At 38.7% G+C, this 21,441-nt stretch overlaps 1 protein-coding gene across 2 annotated transcripts in view; it reads left to right on the plus strand.

Moving 5' to 3' along the window:
• LOC107228000 (glutathione S-transferase 1) overlaps positions 1–21,441 on the plus strand; it is a 148,519-nt gene that overhangs the window by 14,123 nt on the left and 112,955 nt on the right. Inside the window, exons 1-2 of one of the 2 annotated variants that reach the window (XM_046731081.1) lie at positions 8,641–8,775; positions 14,376–14,579. The gene's annotated coding sequence lies outside the window, so the exon portion shown is untranslated. Of the gene's footprint in view, positions 1–8,640; positions 8,776–14,375; positions 14,580–21,441 lie in introns of those variants that run through there. The other variant, XM_046731077.1, reaches the window with a different exon arrangement.

The following is a 21,441-nucleotide window of genomic DNA, read 5'->3' on the forward strand; positions in this document are numbered from 1 at the left end:
TAAGGCACTCACTTTCTCAAGCCTGTAGCACAATTTAGACCATTGTGTCTATCTTTCTAGATAGCGTCTGAAAAGAGAAGAAAGGGCTAAGTTCCTGTGATGGTGACGTCGGTGGCGGTGACGAGTAATGTTTATAGTGTGGAGAGAGGTACATAGAAAATAATCTCCATCACTCACCTGCAATCCACACAAGTGAAATCAATAACTGCACAAACAACGCTTCATTTGCGCTGGGATGACGTTCGTTGGTGATGATGCTGAAATCAAAGTACAAGACACAAAAATTGTAACGAATTCACGCGACACGAGCATTTTTACGCACTGAAAATCCTGGTTCCTGTTTCATCCACCTGCTACGTTGATTCGTAAAGTTCGTGTCTCAATCACACTCTTGTGGGAGGACTGTGAAGCATTTGATTTGTAGGGGCAGTGTATCGAGAGTCGTTGACTGAAGAGTGATTTTGACGCCTCTAGAAACCCTGTAAGTTGTTGCGTCCGAGAGTTACACGGATTTTTCTAGTTTTTGGGTGGTTTCCACCCCCGGGGGTGGAGCACTTAATTCGAGCGGGTGGTTTTCCGGGAGCCTTTAATTAGCCTTTAATTATGACCCTCACACTTTTTCGAAATTTGACCTCGTTCCCGTTTTTTTTCAAGTCCGGTTTGTATCGAGCTGGCACCGCCACAGGTTTTTTTTAAAAAACGCCGAGCAATTAATTTAAAGATGAGGAATTCCAAGAGCCTTTAATTCCGGAGTAATTTTGACGTTCGTACGAACTCTGTAAGTTGTTGCGTCCGAGAGTTACACCGAATTTTCGAGTTTTTTGGTGGTTTCCACCCCTCGGGGGTGGAGCACTTAATTCGAGCGGGCGGTTTTCCGGGAGCCTTTAATTCTGGAGTCATTTTGACGTGCGTACGAACTCTGTAAGTTGTTGCGTCCGAGAGTTACACCGATTTTTCGAGTTTTTTGGTGGTTTCCACCCCTCGGGGGTGGAGCACTTAATTCGAGCGGGTGGTTTTCCGGGAGCCTTTAATTCTGGAGTCATTTTGACGTGCGTACGAACTCTGTAAGTTGTTGCGTCCGAGAGTTACACCGATTTTTCGAGTTTTTTGGTGGTTTCCACCCCCGGGGGTGGAGCACTTAATTCGAGCGGGTGGTTTTCCGGGAGCCTTTAATTAGCCTTTAATTATGACCCTCACACTTTTTCGAAATTTGACCTCGTTCCCGTTTTTTTTCAAGTCCGGTTTGTATCGAGCTGGCACCGCCACAGGTTTTTTTTAAAAAACGCCGAGCAATTAATTTAAAGATGAGCAATTCCAAGAGCCTTTAATTAGCCTTTAATTATGACCCTAACACTTTTCCGAAATTTCACCTGTTTTCCGTATTTTTTCGGTGTGGCGGTTCCAGGTTTATGTCAAGCTGGCACCGCCACAGGTTTCTTTTAAAAAACGCGGAGCATTTAATTCGAAAATAGAGCATTTAATTAGCCTCTAATTAGCCCTTAATTATTCCATAGGAAATTTTTCGATTTTTGAATGTGGCGGTTCCAGCTTGATATGGCTAGAGGTGTACGCAAACTAAGGTACGGGTAAGCGTTGAAAGAGGTACGCTGTCCGGCCTACACTGACCCACACACACACACATACACACTCAGCATCATAATCAAAAACAGATGTACCTAATGACAGAGGCAAGAGAATCACACAAGTTCAACAGACATTATTACTGACTTTGAGGTAAATTCAGTGATCTACAATACAAGGTTATTCTAGGCAGGCGAAGTATGAAAATAGTCCAAAAATCGAATCAAATCAAAATATAATTGTTTTTAAAGGACTTACTAACCTTGGTTTGTGTCTACTTAGAGACGATTCTCGAAGTGATGACCCTCGACTTGTAAGCAATTGTTAATTCGCTGATGAAAAGACCGTCTAACTTCAGCCAACATTTGTATTAGTAAATTAACAGATGCAGCACAGCACAACGAAATGGTGGTATCGGTACGCCGGCAAAGGTGAAATTTTAACGTAGTAATATAAGTAATATTGTTAAAAAATCATGAATTTTTAATGACACTGCAAGCCACAACTTACACATACTTCCATTCTCCATAATTTGCAGATATTCAATTAGTTGAATCAAATATCCAGTGCGGTTGTTTCTGTTCTGGTTGGAGATCGCACAATCAAACTCGCTGGGTTCGAACGTGTCAAATAAATTGTACACAATTATACACACTTTTCATTCTAATTATTCCGATCTTGATCGCTTAATAATGAATTTAACATTTTTTTGTATAGCATACTACGGTCAATCACATGCAATTGTACAAATAAATGTATTACACGTATTATACAATAAATGCATTTCTTTAAAGACATTGTATACATATATGATGTAATTTAAAACCCAAAATTGATTGATTTGTTGAAATGCAAATCATGTTTCTTCATATGTGGAACATATTTTGGTATTTAGGTACACCAAATGCGACCGAACACCAGGCAAGCCTTGTTTAGTACACATCGCAACCCCGTAAATAGTCTGTCTATCTCACGACGAACTAAAACCTCAAGGTCACCCAAAACAGCACGACTCTTGAGACAATTACGTATGACCAAAGTTATGTAGCTTAGCAAATTCGTTAGGATAAAACGTCAATATACAACTGTAAATAAATCTACCAACATTGCTCAATCCCATCTGTTTATAAACAAAAAGGTTCATGCACTATTCATGCTTCAAATCGCGTTGGCAAACAAAACTAAATTTCATCGCAGGTACTTCGATAAGATCAAGGACTTGGCTCTCACCATGTATTATGATTCACCGCGTACATACAGATACCTAAAATCATTTCTTCTACTTCCATCAATCAATACACTGAGGTCTTACCAAAACCAGATCCCCATGAATCCTGGGTTGAATGAAGTAGTATTAGCAATTCTAAAAAAAATTTTGTCATCAGTGGAACCAAGCTCAAAACTTGTGAATTTATTATTCGATGAAATTTATCTTAATTCTGAAATTCACTACGATGCAAAGATGGATGAGTTTGTTGGCTTTGTGGATGATGGGCTTGCACGACAACCTCAAAATGCGACGAGTGCACTCGCATGTATGATGACATGGGTAACTTCTAATCGAAAGCAGCTCGTAGGATATTGGTTCTTGGCTGCCAAAGGAAATAATGATCGAAAGTAAGATCAGAAAAAGTTTCTGACACCGATTTCACAGTGAAAACAATAGGGAGTGATCAGAGACCGCTAAATCGTGGTTTTTTCAAACGTTTAAATATAATCGAAACAAAACCTTACTTTTTGTATAATAACCAAAAAATTCCCATCGTCTTTGACCCTCTGCATTTACTTAAATCGCTACCAAATAACCTACATCACAAAGACCTCATGTATAATGGGAACATAGTATCTTGAGCAGTAATAAAAAAAAATGTATGAACTCAGCAAATAAGCGAAACTGAATATTATTTCGAAAATTAAAGACGAAAATTTAGAGGTATCTGGTTCATTTGTTAAAATTAAAGTTTCGTATGCGGCACAAATATTTAGTTATTCAATGTACGTCGCGATTACATATGTTAGAAGATGATGTTTCCGGAGAAATTTAAAAATTACTCGACCGAGGGCACTATTGCTTTTGTAAAAGATATCGATAATCTTTTTGATATTGCTAATAGTGTGCTCAGTGAAGAAATTATTGCAGAGAAGTACGATTACACGATATCAGTAACGTCGAAGCATCACGAATTTCTAGCGGAATTGAAGACAAAATTGCAAACCTGCGGATTCGTTACAGAAAAGGAGCGACATCCGTATATTGATAGATGAATTTTAACAATTAATAGTATCATTGTATTTTGCAATGAACTACATATTGACGATGGCATTAAACAACTAAAAACTAGATGATTATGTCAAGACCCTCTAGAAAACTCCTTTTCTGTTGTACGACACAGCATGGCTGCAATATAAAGCCATCTCCAAAACAATTTACGTACGGGTTCCGGCAATCTGTAATTTCGCAAATGTCAAAATTATCAGAAAAAGCAAATTGTCAGCATGATGACAATACTGTTGCCTTGATATTGAGAGTTATGCAAACAGAGCTGCGCAAACCGAGGACTCCTGAAAAGGTAGATGCTCTTGATTGTCATATATCAGTTGTAGAAGAAGACGAAGCTGCTATTAGTGAAGCTGTGAAAAAGATGCTGTTGGTAAATTTGGCGAGGACTGTACTATTTACCATTTATAGGTGGCCATATATGCTAAAGATTTCTCAAACTCAACTGTAGGGCATTGCTTATCAATCCGGATCCTCAAATAAGTAGACTCGACGAACACCAAATTTTTACATTGTTGAAAACTTACGAAAATTGTAATTTGCATCATTGCCAAAAAGCTGTTTTCGAATCGATACGAGTTTGGGAGCAAGCATTCAAGATTTTCATTTGAAATCACATACACGTTAAAACGTCGCGCAAATATCGTCGGGATATTTAACGGTAGTCCTTCACTGAGATTGTGTTTGCTGGAACATACTGAAATCTTTATTAAATCATGTATAACGATAAGATGTCATTGGGAAGCTGGATTTTACAGGAGAGCATCAGGTCCTGAGAAAATGCTACACAAGTACTCCAGATTTGTATGTTAACTTCTGTTCGAAATTACCTTATTATTGTTATTGTTATTATTATTGTTATTATTATTATTATTATTATTATTATTATCATCATCGTCGTCATCATTTCATTTCCCTCGCTAGTGATGGAAGAACGTTCTTGATGCGGACTTATGGCGGAACAACCTTATAGAAGCTGAGTCTTGTCGAATTACGTGAGTTCGTGGCTGCGTCTCAATCTTGCTCGATACGTGTTGGTAAAGGTAGAGCGTGAGATTTTTTGCAGATGATGGTAACGTCACTATAATAAACATAGAACACCTGATTTCTTATTGGAGAAGGTAAAAAAGTAACACAGATGTAGATAATTTCATCACGAACGATGGTAACGTAAAGCGCAAAGCGGACGATGGTCGATAACGTTGTCTCGGTGGGAATAATTCCCCCGTCATCCCGCCGCCCTTCATCGCTAGAAAAGAGATTTGCGTCCTAGCTGTGTCCGTAAATGATTGAATAGGGGCAGAACCTGATTTAATATAGAAAATGGAGTAATCACAAAAGTGTCTATTCGCAAAAAGATGAGAGTCAGTAAAGAACAGAAGAGTTGAAATTTAGATGATAGTGAGTCCTTTCCAATTCACAGAATAAATCGAAATGCTCAAATTGACGGAGATAGCTCGATACTTTAGGCCGGTTACTACTAAGTATTTCAAGAACTATTCTTGCTCGGAAGGGCTAACTTGGATTGACGTCCGCGTACCTCGCGACTCAACAGACGAAAAACGTGGCTTCTTGGGCCTGAAGGTTCAAGAGCCTGCAGTTGCAACCAAGTTATATAGAAATTAGCCAATCAGGTGTGAGGACGACTCTCTGGTGCCGCTTCACATGGTCGGTGTTACTCTGGAGCGCGGCTTGAGTGCTTCGACGGTGCTCAATCTCGTTTATTAACATGAGATGTCTCAATGTAATGTTTGCACATTTATTCGTACTGCTTACTAAGTAACCTCTTTTAATTGGATGAAAATATTATGAGGAATTTATTCAAATTATTGATGAGAATTTTGGCTCAAATACACAGATATTATTGAGGTTGAGCTGCTTCATGTTTAGCTCAGTGTTTTTTAGCTTCGTTCTTGGTACCAATTAATCTGATCTTTTATGAAACCTTAAACGGGTGATCGTACGTGACTTTTTCTATGGGTATTGGAGATGGTTGTTATGTGAATATGAGAATGAAATGATGTATGGTGCGATAAATGTGGCTCAAGCGGCTATAGAATAATACTCGATCGTTCTAACGAAAATAGAGTTTTGAAAAAGGTACGTCACAGCGTAACACAGCGTTGTGCGATTTCGGGCGTAGTGGGCGTCGGGTGGAGATAACGGAGCTCGCTACTCACAACGAACCCTAGCTAGGTCGATGCCTCCGATTTTGATCTATTTCATACATGTTGTAATGCATCGAAAACAAAGAGACACGTATATTTGTTTTATCTGCTAATAAACGGTTTGCAGAGGTGAAAACGCTCCCCAAAGATGGGCACCCAACGGGATGATTTCTTGATGCGCTTGGAAGATTTGAATGAAACCAACGCTGAAATGTTTCTATCCATTACTAAATATATGTTGTAGTACATCGAAAACTAAAAGACACATATATCTTAACGTAATATATGGTGAAACTAGGTGAAAATCTAAGGGGCCGACCTACCTAGTGGTCCACGTCAGTATCGTACCTATCATTTTGGCATTTGTGTCCTGCACCAAAAGTCCTCGCTCTGTAACAGGACTAATAGGTGAAATAACATGAACATCGCGGTCTCATTATATCCTACTTGAAATTTGACAAGGTCGAAATCACTCGCTTCTTTGTAACGACTGACACTCGATGATTTGAAATCAACCATTATGTTTGAAATTAACCGTTAGGTTTCAGTAGCTCATAGCTGGGTACCCTTGTCGGCTGTAACCGGGCGTTGACTGAAGACTATAAAGACAGTTACCCCTGGGTAAATTTTTGTGTATCAGTTTTCGGCGGAGAAGTGGGCCCAGGGGCCGGATTCTGAACATGAAGTGAGTTCGTGTTCGTCTTTATGGAAACGGAAATTTGGAGTGTGATGTCAATCTCTTCTTTCCTGAATAGTGTATGGCTCAGGAACTTGCGGTCTGTGCCATCTAGCGGCTAATAAATCGTTCTCTATCTGCTTGTGGTAATTGCCCACCCACTAGTATCCCGTGTGTTTTCTATTATTTTTTTGCCTGTAGTGCCGGTTTCTAACGTAACCTCGCGTTGAGCACACAATATATAACAGACTACTGATCCGAAAAATAACTCTAAAATAAGAAGTATACAGTATACTCAACACCCAACCTTTTGAGAAGGAATAAGAGGTTATGTATGGTTAATACAAACAAACGTCAGAACTAACATCTTTTTTTCTCTCCTTAGCTATCGCCCTCTATCAACAGCATGTGCCACTTCGTAATAATATTTAACATCGATAAGCTCTGTACCGACCATGGTGTTCATTAACCATCGACTATAATAATAGTATGGAGAGCGGAAAACCATAGAACTCACTAACTCGAACTCACTTAGCATAGCAGGAGCGTAGCAGGTTCCTGCTCTATCGACTCTACCTAACGGGCTTGCACTGACATTTGTTGAGGCCAAAGTAGCTTGAGATTGAGACGGTACGAAGTAAGTACGTAAAACTACGTACCGATTGTAAATGTTAGTACCATATCTTGATCGACACAGTCATTATTTTATTCCAATAATACGGATATGCCTTTTCAATGTGACATAATTTTCCTAAAATCGCTTGCCCTCGTTTCTCTGCATTCGACCAAAATGTCTTGCAGAATTAAATACAACGAATTAATTTGAGACATGGAAAACTGTCATAGTTATCTAAATAATTATATTTGTTACAATCATTATATAAAAACAACAGTTTCGATTCCTGGCTCCGTCGTTAACTTTTCAAATCACCAAAAGTTTTCGAATTTACATTCTCTAGCATTTTTCTTCTCGCTAAAATAGATATGACGTATTTTCATATCACTTCATAGACGGCCGGGACCGTCTTACGTGGCTTTTAACAAGTAGTGTCATACACTTGTAAACATGTCACATACATACAAAGATCTATAATTGTGCTTTTTGAGACGAATTTCATAATATATGTATACTTATTATTAGTTCCTTATTCATCTGAATTGTATGATATAAAAGATCGATTGAATGATGTTGTTTATTAGCTTCAGTAGCTACGTTGTAGGTTACAACTGAGTATAACTTAAGGTTCTAAATCCATACCGTTTTGTTTCACTATTATTTATTTACTACTATCCCGACTCTCTCTCGATACTTTTGATATACGGCACTAATGCTCTTCTAAACCTTTGCAGTATTCGTTCTGCCCTTATTTCAGCTGGTAGATCATTGTATCTTCTAAACCCGTCGTATAGCAACATTTTCTGTTCCTCTCTTGTTCTACATGTACTTCTAAGTAAAGTACCCCTTTGTATTGTTTGCATTCCTCCCGTAATTCCAACTAACTCTATTTTATTTTTCAAATAGTTGAGACACTCTCCAATTACCATTTGTGTATCAGAATACAAACATTGTACGCAATGCTTTATTTGATTGACATAAACTGCAACGCCTCCAACATATCTTTAATCCTCATTCTAATATTGCAACGTAATATAATTCTCATGCCCTTATTTTGCAGTTTCTGTATGATCGATAAACAATACTCAAATAACGGCGCTACTATCGTTGTTCGGTCGAACGAATAGTCAGACGTGCCCAGGCACGAACGGTCACTCGCGGGTGTATACAAACACATGCGTCGCGCGGCCGACCCTCTCTGTTTTGTCTTTGCATGTGTTTAGACGAGCATGATGAAGGCGAAGGGAATAGCTCGGGCCAGGCCGCGTCAGTCAAGTAGTCGGGCGACTCGGAGTTAGTCGTTCTTTCTTTTTGGCTTTCTTTTCTTTGTGCGTTTCCGGAGAGTTGGATAAGTCTACGGGGTCTCACTGCAATTCGATCGGTACTCGGATCTTATGGTATCTTGTATCTTCAAATCCTTCCTGATTGTTGCATGCTGGGGAGCCGGAATAACCTCGTAAGTACACTAACAACAAGCGCGGTACGTCCCGCCAGGCACACCGGCGCAGCCCGGTTGTACCAATAAGCAAGCGCAATGCTTAACGCAAGTAATCTACCGATTGTTTGTACATACTTGGATTCGCACAAGGTAATCCTTCCGGTACACCGAATCAAGCGGTGATACCTGAGCACAAGCGCAATGCATATACGAAGTCGCCAGCGACTTTATTTACTACGATTATACTGCACGAAACAGTCAAGACGCCCAGCGCAACCATATATATATATGAGGTATTCCATGCCAACTGAGAGGACATTTTCCCCGACCCACGCCAATTTGCTTCATTATTTTTTATATGATTCTACAACCTAAAAAAAGCACTCACCATTTTTTTCAGATTTTTCATCCTAACCATTCTTTTTTAAAAAATGTTACAACTTTTGAGTAGGTTTCTTTGAACGTGAATTACTAATTTGATCTCTCTACTTTTCTCCTAGCCGCTTTACGTCTTTATTGATTTTAACGCGGATAAAGTTGTGAACAAGCTGTCGTCGATGAAGATCGCATGTTCCGTGTGCAAACCACCCACTGCACCTACTTTGGTTTGATGGTTTGATGGTTTTATTAAGATCTTTCCCATAGCCATGTTGGTTCACAGCGGCTTTCATGTAAGGGAAGAGCTTATCTTCGATATCATAGTCTCCCCTGATTTTCGGATAACCTACATCGAAAACCGCGTTTATCAAGTTGAACACAAACGAAAATTCCGTTGTTGCTACGCGCAAGTTTCCGAAATCGTTTTCCTCTTTCGTTTCGTACGTCCGAAAATATGTAAATATTTGTCTTGGCTGACCTAGTACTGGATTGACTCGGGCAGTACTTCTTCGCAAAGTTGACATCCAGATCTTTCTACGGATTTTTTTGCGGTATAACCCGCAACGTATTCGATTGCGCAGGACATTAATGTTTCGTCGGTGGTATGTGACGCGCTTGCTTCGACGACGATTCTTTCTACATCGACGAGTGGTTCCTCGTCGATCTGTTTATTCAATTCGCCCCAGTAGAGAAACGCGTTAGCTCCTACTGAGTTATTTCCTATCGAGCCAGTCTGCAAAGGCACTTGGACATTATTGGACAGGAGTGCCTCGTCCTCGTCGTCTAAGCAGTTTGCAGATTTGACGGGCTTCATTAAACTCAGCATGATGAGCTTTTGGTAATTCAGGCGGAATTGTTTTGCGGTGGGGTTTTGATTATAAGTTCCACCATGACAACGGATCATGGAAAACATATTTTCAATGGGATCTTGGTTTAATCGCGATGTCATTAAAAATTTTACTCCTTCGAGTTCCAAATCTTTGAACAACATTAGGATTGCATTAATGGTCTGTGGAAAACCATTGAAACACGGAGGGACTATTTCGCCCTTGTCTGTCAGTGTGCGCTAGTTTGCAGATTTGTCGAACATGATCGATAAATTCTCGCGAATATACGGTCTTTGGTCGGACAACGCGCATCGATTAGGATTATTCAAATTATCAAAACAATCAGTCAGCAGTGTGAGAAATTGAGCAGTATGCATAGCCGTATTGGTGTTGATGCAATTATACGTTGCAGCAGCTGATAGCGCTGCAGAGACACGATTGCTGAATACCTGTAGCGCTAATCGACAGTTCAATTTATTTTATACTGTATTTAGGGGATAAGTTTTGTGGTAGAATAATTTGATATGAATTTGTCCTTGTTAAATTACTTTTTCACCCATATGTAGCTTGTTTATTTGCTATAATTAATGGGATGAGAGACAGAGAGGCACGAGATTGTTATCCGCGCGACCAGTGCGAGAGAGAAATTGGGCGATGATCAACGACGCAGTACACACGTAATATTCATGCATGCTTTGCGCCTCTCTGTTGCTACACGGAGAGAAGTAAACACTGGTGGTCAATGTGAAAGGCAGTCGCCAGTGTTTACTTCTCTCCGTGTAGTCATGGATAATATCGCACTCCCAGAACAATACTAAATTGAGTTTGAAAATCCCAAAATCGCCTTTTTCATTCAGTTCAATAGAGAATTGTGTTCCGCATATACCATAAACACAGTCATATTTTGGGATTCTTAGACTCAATTCAGTATTGTTCTGGGAGTGCGATATGTTATAATGTTAGTGGATCGATCTAGTCGGGATGTTTGAAAAATGTCCAAAAACTAGCCGACATTCGGTTTTTTGGTTTTTGTCGATTATCTCGCTTCGCGTTGGTCGTACAAAAAAATGTTCCACAAGACTGAAGCTAGCAGCCAGAATTAGCAGCCAAACCTTGTAATGTTCATTCCAATAAGATAATGAAAACCGAAAATGAAAAATTTTGGAAAGTACTTTGCACTCCCAATATTATTATACAATTATGAGGATAAATCTGAATTGCATTTTTATACTTCCAAAACATTTAAGACGTTTAGCTGCTAACTTTAGCTGCTAGGGTCAGCTTTATAAAAGTTCTCAACAAAGTATGGTCGGCGGAAAATTTTACACAAGATTATGTACTTCAAAATATAATTTATTTTAAACGTAAAAATCTAAATTTATACATTTCTCTCTGTTCTTTTTTCGTTTCGCTATAATTTTTGAAATAAGTGTTGCATATTTTTGCAAATTTGTGAAAAATTATGTATTTGTGTTCTAAAAAAGTTGCCAGAAACCGGAGTCCGGTATTGCAAGTGATTTCGTCATAACGATGCGAAACCGTCAAAACTACGATTGGCTCTCAAAGTATCGCATAGAAAGATAACTCGACTCCGTTAGTGTCATTTAAAAGCTTTTTTCTTCTACTCCTATAATACAAAAAAAATGTATACTCTGACCGTTTTTGTTTGCCTAAACGGCAAAAAATTTGGGCGAGTTCTATTTCCAGCACCATTGAGAGAGTTACGTAAATGTAAACAATTGCAATGGATTCAACGTGAAGAAAATGCGTATTTAACATATTTTCAAAAAAGTTGACTGTTCAAGAGACGTTTATCAAGTTACATTGACGGGTATACCTCGAATACTAATAAGTATTTTCAGTAAAAATTAGGATAAATCAAAAATATAGTGTAACGATTAATATCATTTTTATTTTGTTACACTTTACCAAGAAGATCATGAGAAAATTACAAAAAATCATAGAAATTGTATCAGCGCATTGATAGCTACTGAATTTAGGCTTGCGCGAAAAATGAAATAAAATATATTATTGTTAACATGACAAGTTTAAAAAATTTTAGATAAAATATTATTACAATTGCCATTAAATATTATAAGAATGTTATACTCACCGTGCACAAATAGTAACATAGCTTTTTATTATTGGTTTACATGAAAATAGTTGATTGCAATGAGTTATTCTGTACTATTGTCGTATAAAAATGGTTAAAAACTGAAAGCAATCAATAATTATGTAGCTAAATATTTAAGTAACAACGAAGAAAGGTCAATAATAAAATCAGATAATGGAGAAAAAATATCTTTCACGTCGGGTCAAAGTGGGAACCGGGTTCTTTAAATGATGCCGTATGAAAGATCGGGAAAAGTACACGTATATTTTTTTTTTTACCCAATCAAATACGAAACGGTGATTGTCGGTTTTATTTTTGGATCGGGAGATAACCAACGTAGCTCCTCAAAATTTCGTGTGTATTTTAACTCACATTTAGACAGTACAAGAATAGTGTTTTTCGATACCAGTGCGCGAAGGTGGCAATGCCCGCACAAGCGTGAAGGCGCAGCACGAGCCCGGAAACGAGTTGAAGGGCGAGTGTGGCGCATTCACGCGAGATAGGCATTGCCAACTTTCGCACGTGTATCGAACTCTATTTTTTGCCACACCTGTAATGGAAAGTCCGACATACATGATTATTTTTACACGAAACCACGGCACGATGTCTGTTCAGTGACGATGTCGAGCACGGCAAAGAGTGACAAACTATTCCATCGGTGGCGCTAGTGCAGCTGGTTGCGAAATGCGCAACTGTGGATAAAAGCGTGACCATCTTTTTCGCACACCGCTAGCAATGTGCGAAGGTTTTTTTCTCACACCGCTAGCAATACGCGAAAGTTTTTCCCGCACATGTGTATAAAAGACTACTTTTGGTGCTTGTAAATGTTGCATAAAAATGGACTTTCCGTGCAGGTGTTGCAAAAAATTTTTTTTATCATCAATTGTCGCAAACGGCGAAGTTATTAGCTGACCATTGAAGCGCGCCATTGGAATCTAGAATTGGCAGAAAAGATGGAGTGCGTAATTCTTGCTGAAATGTAAAACCTTAAATTACTTTTAATCGACATATATTTTTATCGTCGATGAACTAAAAAAACCAGAAAAAACTGTTAAATCACATTCATTTTCGTTCAGAATCTTCTTTGTAAAAATCGTTACTTTGTACGTTCGAGCTCGACAATCAATATGATATCACGGTTTGTTGGGTTGTTTTGGATACATCGATAATAAAATGATGTGGGAATTAAAAATAATTTTAGTTTCTACATTTCAGACAAGAAATATGCACTCTATCTTTCCTACCGATCCAGGCTCAAACAGCGAAAGTGTCACACTGGTATACCCCTTGAGTCCGCAATACCTCTTACTGGAGGGCCAGAAGTTGGACAAGGCACCAAGGTTGGAAGGTTTTTCAAAGGGGTCTACCCTCTGAGATCATCGAGGCCGAAGTATGATTATACTTGGGACCCAAGAACTGTACTGGATTACATAAGCGCGACGCCACCAAACGAAGAACTAACTCCTAGAGAGTTGATGATGAATCTTATAACGTTGGTATCTCTTATCACGTGACATCCTACGCAAATATATGCGCTGATAAACATAAAAGACATTCAAGAGTCTGTAGATGCGATCGAAATTCAAATACCCTATCACATAAACACATCAGACCTCAATCGTAAACAATACATATCTATTTCAATTATTCCGTTTTATAACGAATGTTCTATTATATTATATACAGCATCTCTGCAGTGCTACCTAAAAAGAGCTAAGTAAATACGTTCATGCGATTCACTTCTCACATATTTTAGAAAACTTCTGCGCGCGGTTTCGTCTCAGACACTAAGCAGAGGTTCAAACTTTACTATACTCGGACATAGCAAATTCTCGGCCTATAGTACGCGACACTCGTCAACGTCAGCTGCTGAACGAAACGGTGTCGACATTGAGACCATTAGGAAGACGACAAGATGGACGGCCGAATCTTCTACGTTCGCGAGATTTGAAGAGACGCAAAATATAATTCAACTTAGAACTTGTAATAATTTTGTATAACGTTACCATTCATATATTTTCATTTCAATACACGGGATACAACTCCAAAAACCCTAAATTGCCTTTATTCATCCAAATCCAGAATAGCATGTATAAACTAAATATGAAATTGGTGAATAGTGAGTGACTTCCCAACATCAACCAAAGTACGGGCGTTTTCCGCCAGTCTAAAGGAAACAACAGCCTCCCCTTACTATTCCTAGATTCCCAATTTGCTTACAGTACAGGCGTTGTACGCCAGTCGATAGGAAACTTCAACAACTTCGCCAGCTAACCTTAAACCTGTTGTTTCTCTTGTAGATGTCAAGAACCGAAGTACATCGTCACCGTCATGAACACCGGGCAGGTGAACGTGTTCAAGCAAACAAGGTAGCGCGTCGACAATATCGACAAAGAGGCCATCATCTTATAACAGTTAAGCATCACGCGAAAGTTCATACTCGTGCCAACCTTCGAGGAGCTCTTCACTCCACAGGAACCTGAAATCATCGTAGATCGTTAAAGGTAGGAACCTTAAGAAGGTGCCATTTCCTTATTTCTGCGTCAGATGAAAATGCATCAGAGTATTTTTGTTAAGAATTGTGGATTTTGATATTTGGTGACATACACATTGACTCTTACACATCCCCTCCGACGTACGGGACCGACTTCGCCGTTGAGCTATCTTTTGTAATTACATAGGCAGTCGTCGCCTCGATCGCGTTCTGATACATGACAATAAGAATTTGTTACTGTTATTAATCTAATAAACTAAAATCAAAATAATTCTCGTGTAAGTTCTTTGAAAGTTGAGAGAAATCTGATTATTTTTGTACAAAATAATTTATGCAATAATTTGTGATGAGAAAAATGAATTAGATCACCTGGCTCACCGACAAACCACAGTAAATTTTTGTCATCAAGAATTGTAATTCGATATTTACAGAAATGATCCATATTATTTTTCCAAGTTTACTTTTCAAAGTGTGGTGCTATCGGGAGGTTAGGAAATGGATGACGCCAGAGATTGTGGTTGATAGTGATATGGTATTGACAAACTGTTTATTATGAGAGAAATCGAGTTACAAGAATGGGATGGTATAATAGAAATGTGAAAACAGGGAAAAAGACGAAGCTAGTTGGTAGATGCGTATGCGCAAAGAGCACGGCGAAGACGGGTTACAGATCAGGGAAAAATGCAGGCTCGCCCCCGAGTCGAGGCCAAGGGTCGCGTCGCGCCATAAATGCCACATGTCGGGAAATTCCCGGCGCGGTCAAACCCTTAACCCTCGGCTAGCGCGGCGAGGCCTGGACACGCGAAAGTTAACTGTAAAGGGCAATAGTTGTTAAAAGACAGAAATGGAGAAAAGGAAATGTTTTAATGATTTTTCGCCGGCTTGCCGGTGGCGGGTGTCCGCCACACAATGAATAATCTTTTTCAAATTTCAACAAACCTCTTGTTAAAAAGTACAGCTTGGCCAAAGAAGGAGACCATACTTAATCTTGTTAATCAGAATTTTTTGATAAGTAGTTCAATCAAGAAGATTGGAACAAAATTGTGCGTTAATCGTAAGTGGTTAGGGTTCAACAGCACATACTACACACATATATTTGAAATTCATCGCGAGAGGCACATTTAAAGACTTGTGTATGTGACTTGTTGACATGTGCACATGAGACATCTATATGTGGCTATTAATGTGTGTGTATTATCATACATTACATTATTATTTTACCCATTTAAAACAGCCCAGCCGTTCATTTTTTATGATATAAAGGAACCATATCCATATTTTAGCGAGAAAAATTTGCTACAAAGAGTACAATTTCGAAAATTTTCAGGTGAATTGAAAAATTAACGACGGAGCCAGGAATCAAACCTGGTATCTAGAGATGCTTTACCGGAGACCTACACCTACGTGAAGTTAGCCCCCCATTTTGAGGAATCAGAATTTTCGGAAATTGTTCCAGATTGTTCCAAGTTTGTTCCACATTGTTCCAAGACTTGATATTGATAACTCGTGTAACACAATTGAAAAACGCTAAAAATCGTTTTTTGACCGAGCCCCCCACTTTAGAAAAATCAAACTTTTTTTGTTGTTCCGGTTTGTTCTAGTTGTTCTGAACGATGTTCTAAAACGGTGAAGTCGTGAGTTCAACGGCGGGTCCACCAAAAGGAAAAAAGAATTTTTGACTAGCCCCCCACTTTTTGAGAATCCAACTTTTATCGATTGTTCCAGGTTGTTCTCGTTGTACTGAACATTGTTTCAAAACGGTCAAGTCGTAAGTTAAATAGCGGGTTTACCAAAAGGGAAAAAGAATTTTTGAATAGCCCCCCACTTTTTGAGAATCCAACTTTATTCGATTGTTCCAGGTTGTTCTCGTTGTACTGAACATTGTTTCAAAAGCACGATGTAGTGGGTCAAACCATAGGCTCGTAAAATTCAAAAAAAGGGATTTCCGGTCGCCTACATTTTTAGTAGTCAACTTTCCAAGTGTTTCAGGTTGTTCTAGTTGTACTGAATATTGTTCTAGAAGCACGATGTGGTAGGTCGAACCATAGGCTCGTAAAATTAAAAAAAAAACGGGATTTTCGGTCGCCCACATTTTTGGGAGTCAACTTTCCAACGTGTTCCAGGTTGGTCCAGTCGTACTGAATATTTTTCCAGAGAAACGATGTAGTGGGTCCAACCATAGGCTCGTAAAATAAAATAAACGGGAGTTTCTTGTATTTTTCTCAATTTTCGTACTTTATTATGATTTTTGATGAGTTTTCAGATTTCATTTTATTTAATACTTATTAAATTATAATTGGTTGATTTTTAGCCGTGGCTTCTAACAACCGAAATCAACAGTCGGAAATCCCAATTTTACTAAAAGAACTGGATTCTGACTACAATGTTGACCACACTTCTGAACAATGTACAGTAACACTCAATCCAGACAACGTCGAGGCCGTCGAATCCTTAGTAATAGTTTCGATTGGAAATAGTGAGAAAATTTACGATAAGACTGCTGAAAATCAAACGAATGCTACAGATGAATTGATCGATGTTGATGAAAATCCGATCAACGTACACAATTTATCAGTAAACGAAACGTACAATCCTATCGGTGTTTCTCATTCAAGCCCAATATCCGCATCCATGAGTCAGAATAAGAAGCAGCAACTATATTCGTGTGATCTAAGTACAGCGACTTCCGAATTGAATGTTGAACAGAATTGGAGGAATAAAAATGATTCGAAAAAAGTGAAACGGACGTATCTTGATCCACGTCCTGATTGGGATTGTGCTGGGTTCAATTCGAATCGAATTAATATCGGTCTGCTGAAGAATGGGACATTTGCCCTGTGATTTCGGAAAATAAGATGAGAATTATTGTACAAAATACATGTGGCTTTGATAGCATCATACAAATTTTGGCCGCAGCATGTCGAAATGATTCTTTCCGTAAAATTGTCGATACCGTACAAACAAACACCTACGCATTCTTAAGATTATTTTTGGAAAAAGGTGCATCGAATGAAGTGTATAAGTTAAGAGCTAATATTTTAAAGCAAGTCGAATGCTTCAAGCAACCATCGCGGGTGCCTGGACTGTTAAAAATAGATGCACTATCAAATATTTGCAATCTATGTGAATATGTTTTCCATAAAGATTGGAGTGCAATTGCGGAATTTACATGTGACATGTGCAAAAAAAATTAACGTGTTGGAAAGACTATACCACTCATTAACTTAGATACAATAGCGAGTAGCTTCCAGAAATTAGGCGAGTCATTGCAGACCAGTGGTTTTTCAGAAAGAAGATGTTGCAATCAATCATTTTCATCCGTTGTTACATACGGACCACAAATTTTTATTGAATGCGACAATGGTTCGACTAATGCAGTTTCGTTGGAACAGTTTTCAAATTCGATTAAACTGGATCGAACAAAATACATTTTAGCAGGGTTCGTTATGTATGTCGGTGAAAGAACGGCTAGATCACTGGGGCATTACACTGTATTTGTGAACAAAGGTACCAAATGGGTTGAATTCGACGACTTGAAGCCCAAATCGTTATGTCCGCCAAAAGATGCTCAAAAAAAAGCCCACACCTATGTGTTTATGTAAGGACGTAGGAAATGGTTGGAGGATAATCGTGTTCGGTGGAAAAGTTATTTACCAATAAAGCTATAAATATGAATGATATAAAACTGGGTTTATTCTGTCAATTTCTGCATATACTCGTATTAAAAATTCGTTAGTCAAGCGAGGGAGATGACCTGATGAAAACTACTCCCGTTTTTACTTGATATTTTGCCAAGTTGGTCATGCGAGGGAGATGACGTCATGAAAACTACTCCTGTTTTTCCTTAATATTTCGCCAAGTTGGTCACGCGAGGGAGATGACCTCATGAAAAACTACTCCCGTTGTGAATTCCGTTCTCCACGCCGAGTCTGGCTCATGTAGCTGAAGCTAGCAGCGAGTACTAACAGCCAAGAGGCTCTGGGATCGGGCCGTAACAGAGCTCAAGCACCCCGTCCAAATACATAATACATAACAATTTTTTCCTTTATATCCACATCATGACTGAAATCGTAAAATCAATCAATTATGATTTAATAAGTATCAAATATAACGAAATCCGAAAACTCATGAAAAATCATGATGAAATACGACCCACCACATTGTGCTTCTGGAACAATATTCAGTACGACTAGAACAACCTGAAACACGTTGGAAAGTTGACTCCCAAAAATGTAGGCGACCGAAAATCCTGTTTTTTGAATTTCATGAGCCTATGGTTCGACACACTACATCGTGCTTTTGGAACAATGTTCAGTACAACTAGAACAACCTCGAACAATCAAAAAAAGTTGGATTCTCGAAAAGTGGGGGGCTATTTAAAAATTCTTTTTCCCTTTTGATAGGCCCGCGATTGAACTTACGACTTGACCGTTTTGGAACAATGTTCAGTACAACGAGAACAACCTGGAACAATCGAAAACAGTTGGATTCTCAAAAAGTGGGGGGCTAGTCAAAAATTCTTTTTTCCTTTTAGTGGACCCGCCGTTGAATATCCAGTTGTGGAACAACGTAGAACAAACTTAGAACAATCTGGAACAATTTCCAAAAATTCTGATTTCTCAAAATGGGGGGCTAACTTCACGTAGGTGAGACCTACTCCACTAGACCACCTAACCGCCCTGACTACAGTGTCATTAATTCCTCTCATCACCTACATTCGAAATTGTTTTTTTTTCATGTGCCTTTGAATATATATATATATATATATATATTTGAAATTTGTCGCGAGAGGCACATTTAAAGACTTGTGTAAGAAATGCCGTATAACGAATAGCGGAATGAGTCTATATTTATATAATTGCACAAACGTACATGGCGTCGTGTATAATCTTTCGAAACGTTGCATCGCAAAGCGTGGGGCCCACTTGTGCTAGGTACTTATCGCCTTGCATAAACAGTCCGGGCTGCTGGCGCCAAGTTACCAAAATCAGAGACGCTCGTCCCAAGTGCGTCCCTCTCGTAAACATGAGCACCGAGAGAAGTCGCCGTTTTCACTTGTGTATCAAACTTGTTGACATGTGCACATCAGACATCTATGTGTGGCTATTAATGTGTGTGTATTATCATACATTACATTATTTTAGCTATTTAGAACGGCCCAGCCGTTCATTTTTGATGATATGAAATACCCATATCCATATTTTGGGGAGAAAAATTTGCTAGAAATGTAGAAGGTACTTTATTTTAACACGAACTTTATTTAACAGATTTAAAATTGTAACGAATATTGAGGTTTCGGCTTGATCCGTCTCGTGACCTGGGTAACAGTCGAATGCTTCCAGGACCGCCTTCCTCCGAGAGCATTCCTCAGGGTTCTCGAGTCGAGTTGTTCCGTAGCGTAAACATTCGAAAAGTATTGGACGTAAACATATATATTTTCAAAGGCACACGAAAACAAAACAATTTCGAATACAGGTGATGGGAGAAATTAATGACACTGTAGTCAGGGCGGCTAGGTGGTCTAGTGGAGTGAGTCTCCGGTAAAGCATCTCTAGATACCAGGTTCAATTCCTGGCCCCGTCGTTAATTTTTCAACTCACCTGAAAATTTTCAAAATTGTACTCTTTCTATACTACACACAGTTTATGAAAACTTTTGAAAACTTTGGAAAACTTTTTATAACTTCATTAAACTTTTGTAAACCTTTTGTAAACTTCTGAAAAATTTTATAAAGAGTTTGGAACTTTAGAAAAGTTTTGAAATGTTTTGGAAACCGTTTGGAAACTGGATAATTATTGATTTCGACCTTAACATTATTTCTTTCGCTATATGCGTTAGATAAAACTGAAACACGTGTGCGAAGTGGATGGTAGATTTTATTCTTTACGTATGTTACGTTCTGGGAAGAACATCGCGAAAAGTCTTTTCTTCACTGTGTGATTTTCAACTTTAAGTTGATTTACAAACCTTGTGATCTTTAGGTTTCGGTAGAATTTCTCGTGCAGCCTGTCTCGGTCTGGAATTTTGTCTTGGGCCGTGCCAGCTATCACTATACGGGATAAACTTCCGAATAGCTATGACCTCCGATTTGGCTGAAATTTTGCACAGACCTTCTTTTTAACGAAATAAGACATTGCCTGAAAGGATTTTTGGCGACTCGCAATAGTTTGCGAAATATCGAATTTTGAAACTTTATACATTAACACGTGCGTTTATATCTATATCTATCGAGCACGCACTTTTACAGGGACTGTGCACACTAATACACTCTCACCAAAGTGAGAATGCGTAGTCGTGTACATGCATACATTTTTCACCAATAAAGTTTTCCCCAACCAAAACAATAAACCCAAATAAACAAACAAACTGTAATGTTTTTTTTTCCGTTTTTTCGGACTTTTTTGGAGTTTACTCCTCAAGAAACGATTTGAGTTATAAGGCCCGGTGTTATGTTCCGAGAGGAACTTTTTGAGTCGATTCTGAGTCGCTGCGTGATTTAAATTATTCTCCTGACTTACGTAGTTGTTGTATGTAAATCTCGGGAATCCGCTGATCAGCTCCTCAGATCTTCTCCTTCAACTCGCCTACAATTCTGAGAGTTTGTTAGGTAAGACTCGTGCCAACCATCACTACGCGTGATTGAAACAATTATTTATAACAACGCTTGGGTTAACTACACATTTATTAACAATCTCCTTCTATTTCTCAATGATAGGTTTACAAGTGTGGTACAAACTGATGTTGATCACTATCGGAGTCACAAACTGTTAATAAGTCTCGGAGGTTGTGAATTAATTATAATGTGATTTGATTCTAGGATCTCGGTAAAGTTTTGATCTGCTCTCTATGATGTCTGAATCTTCTCTTGTGTT

The sequence above is a fragment of the Neodiprion lecontei genome, chromosome 1 (assembly GCF_021901455.1).
Source record: "Neodiprion lecontei isolate iyNeoLeco1 chromosome 1, iyNeoLeco1.1, whole genome shotgun sequence".
NCBI lineage: Eukaryota > Metazoa > Arthropoda > Insecta > Hymenoptera > Diprionidae > Neodiprion > Neodiprion lecontei.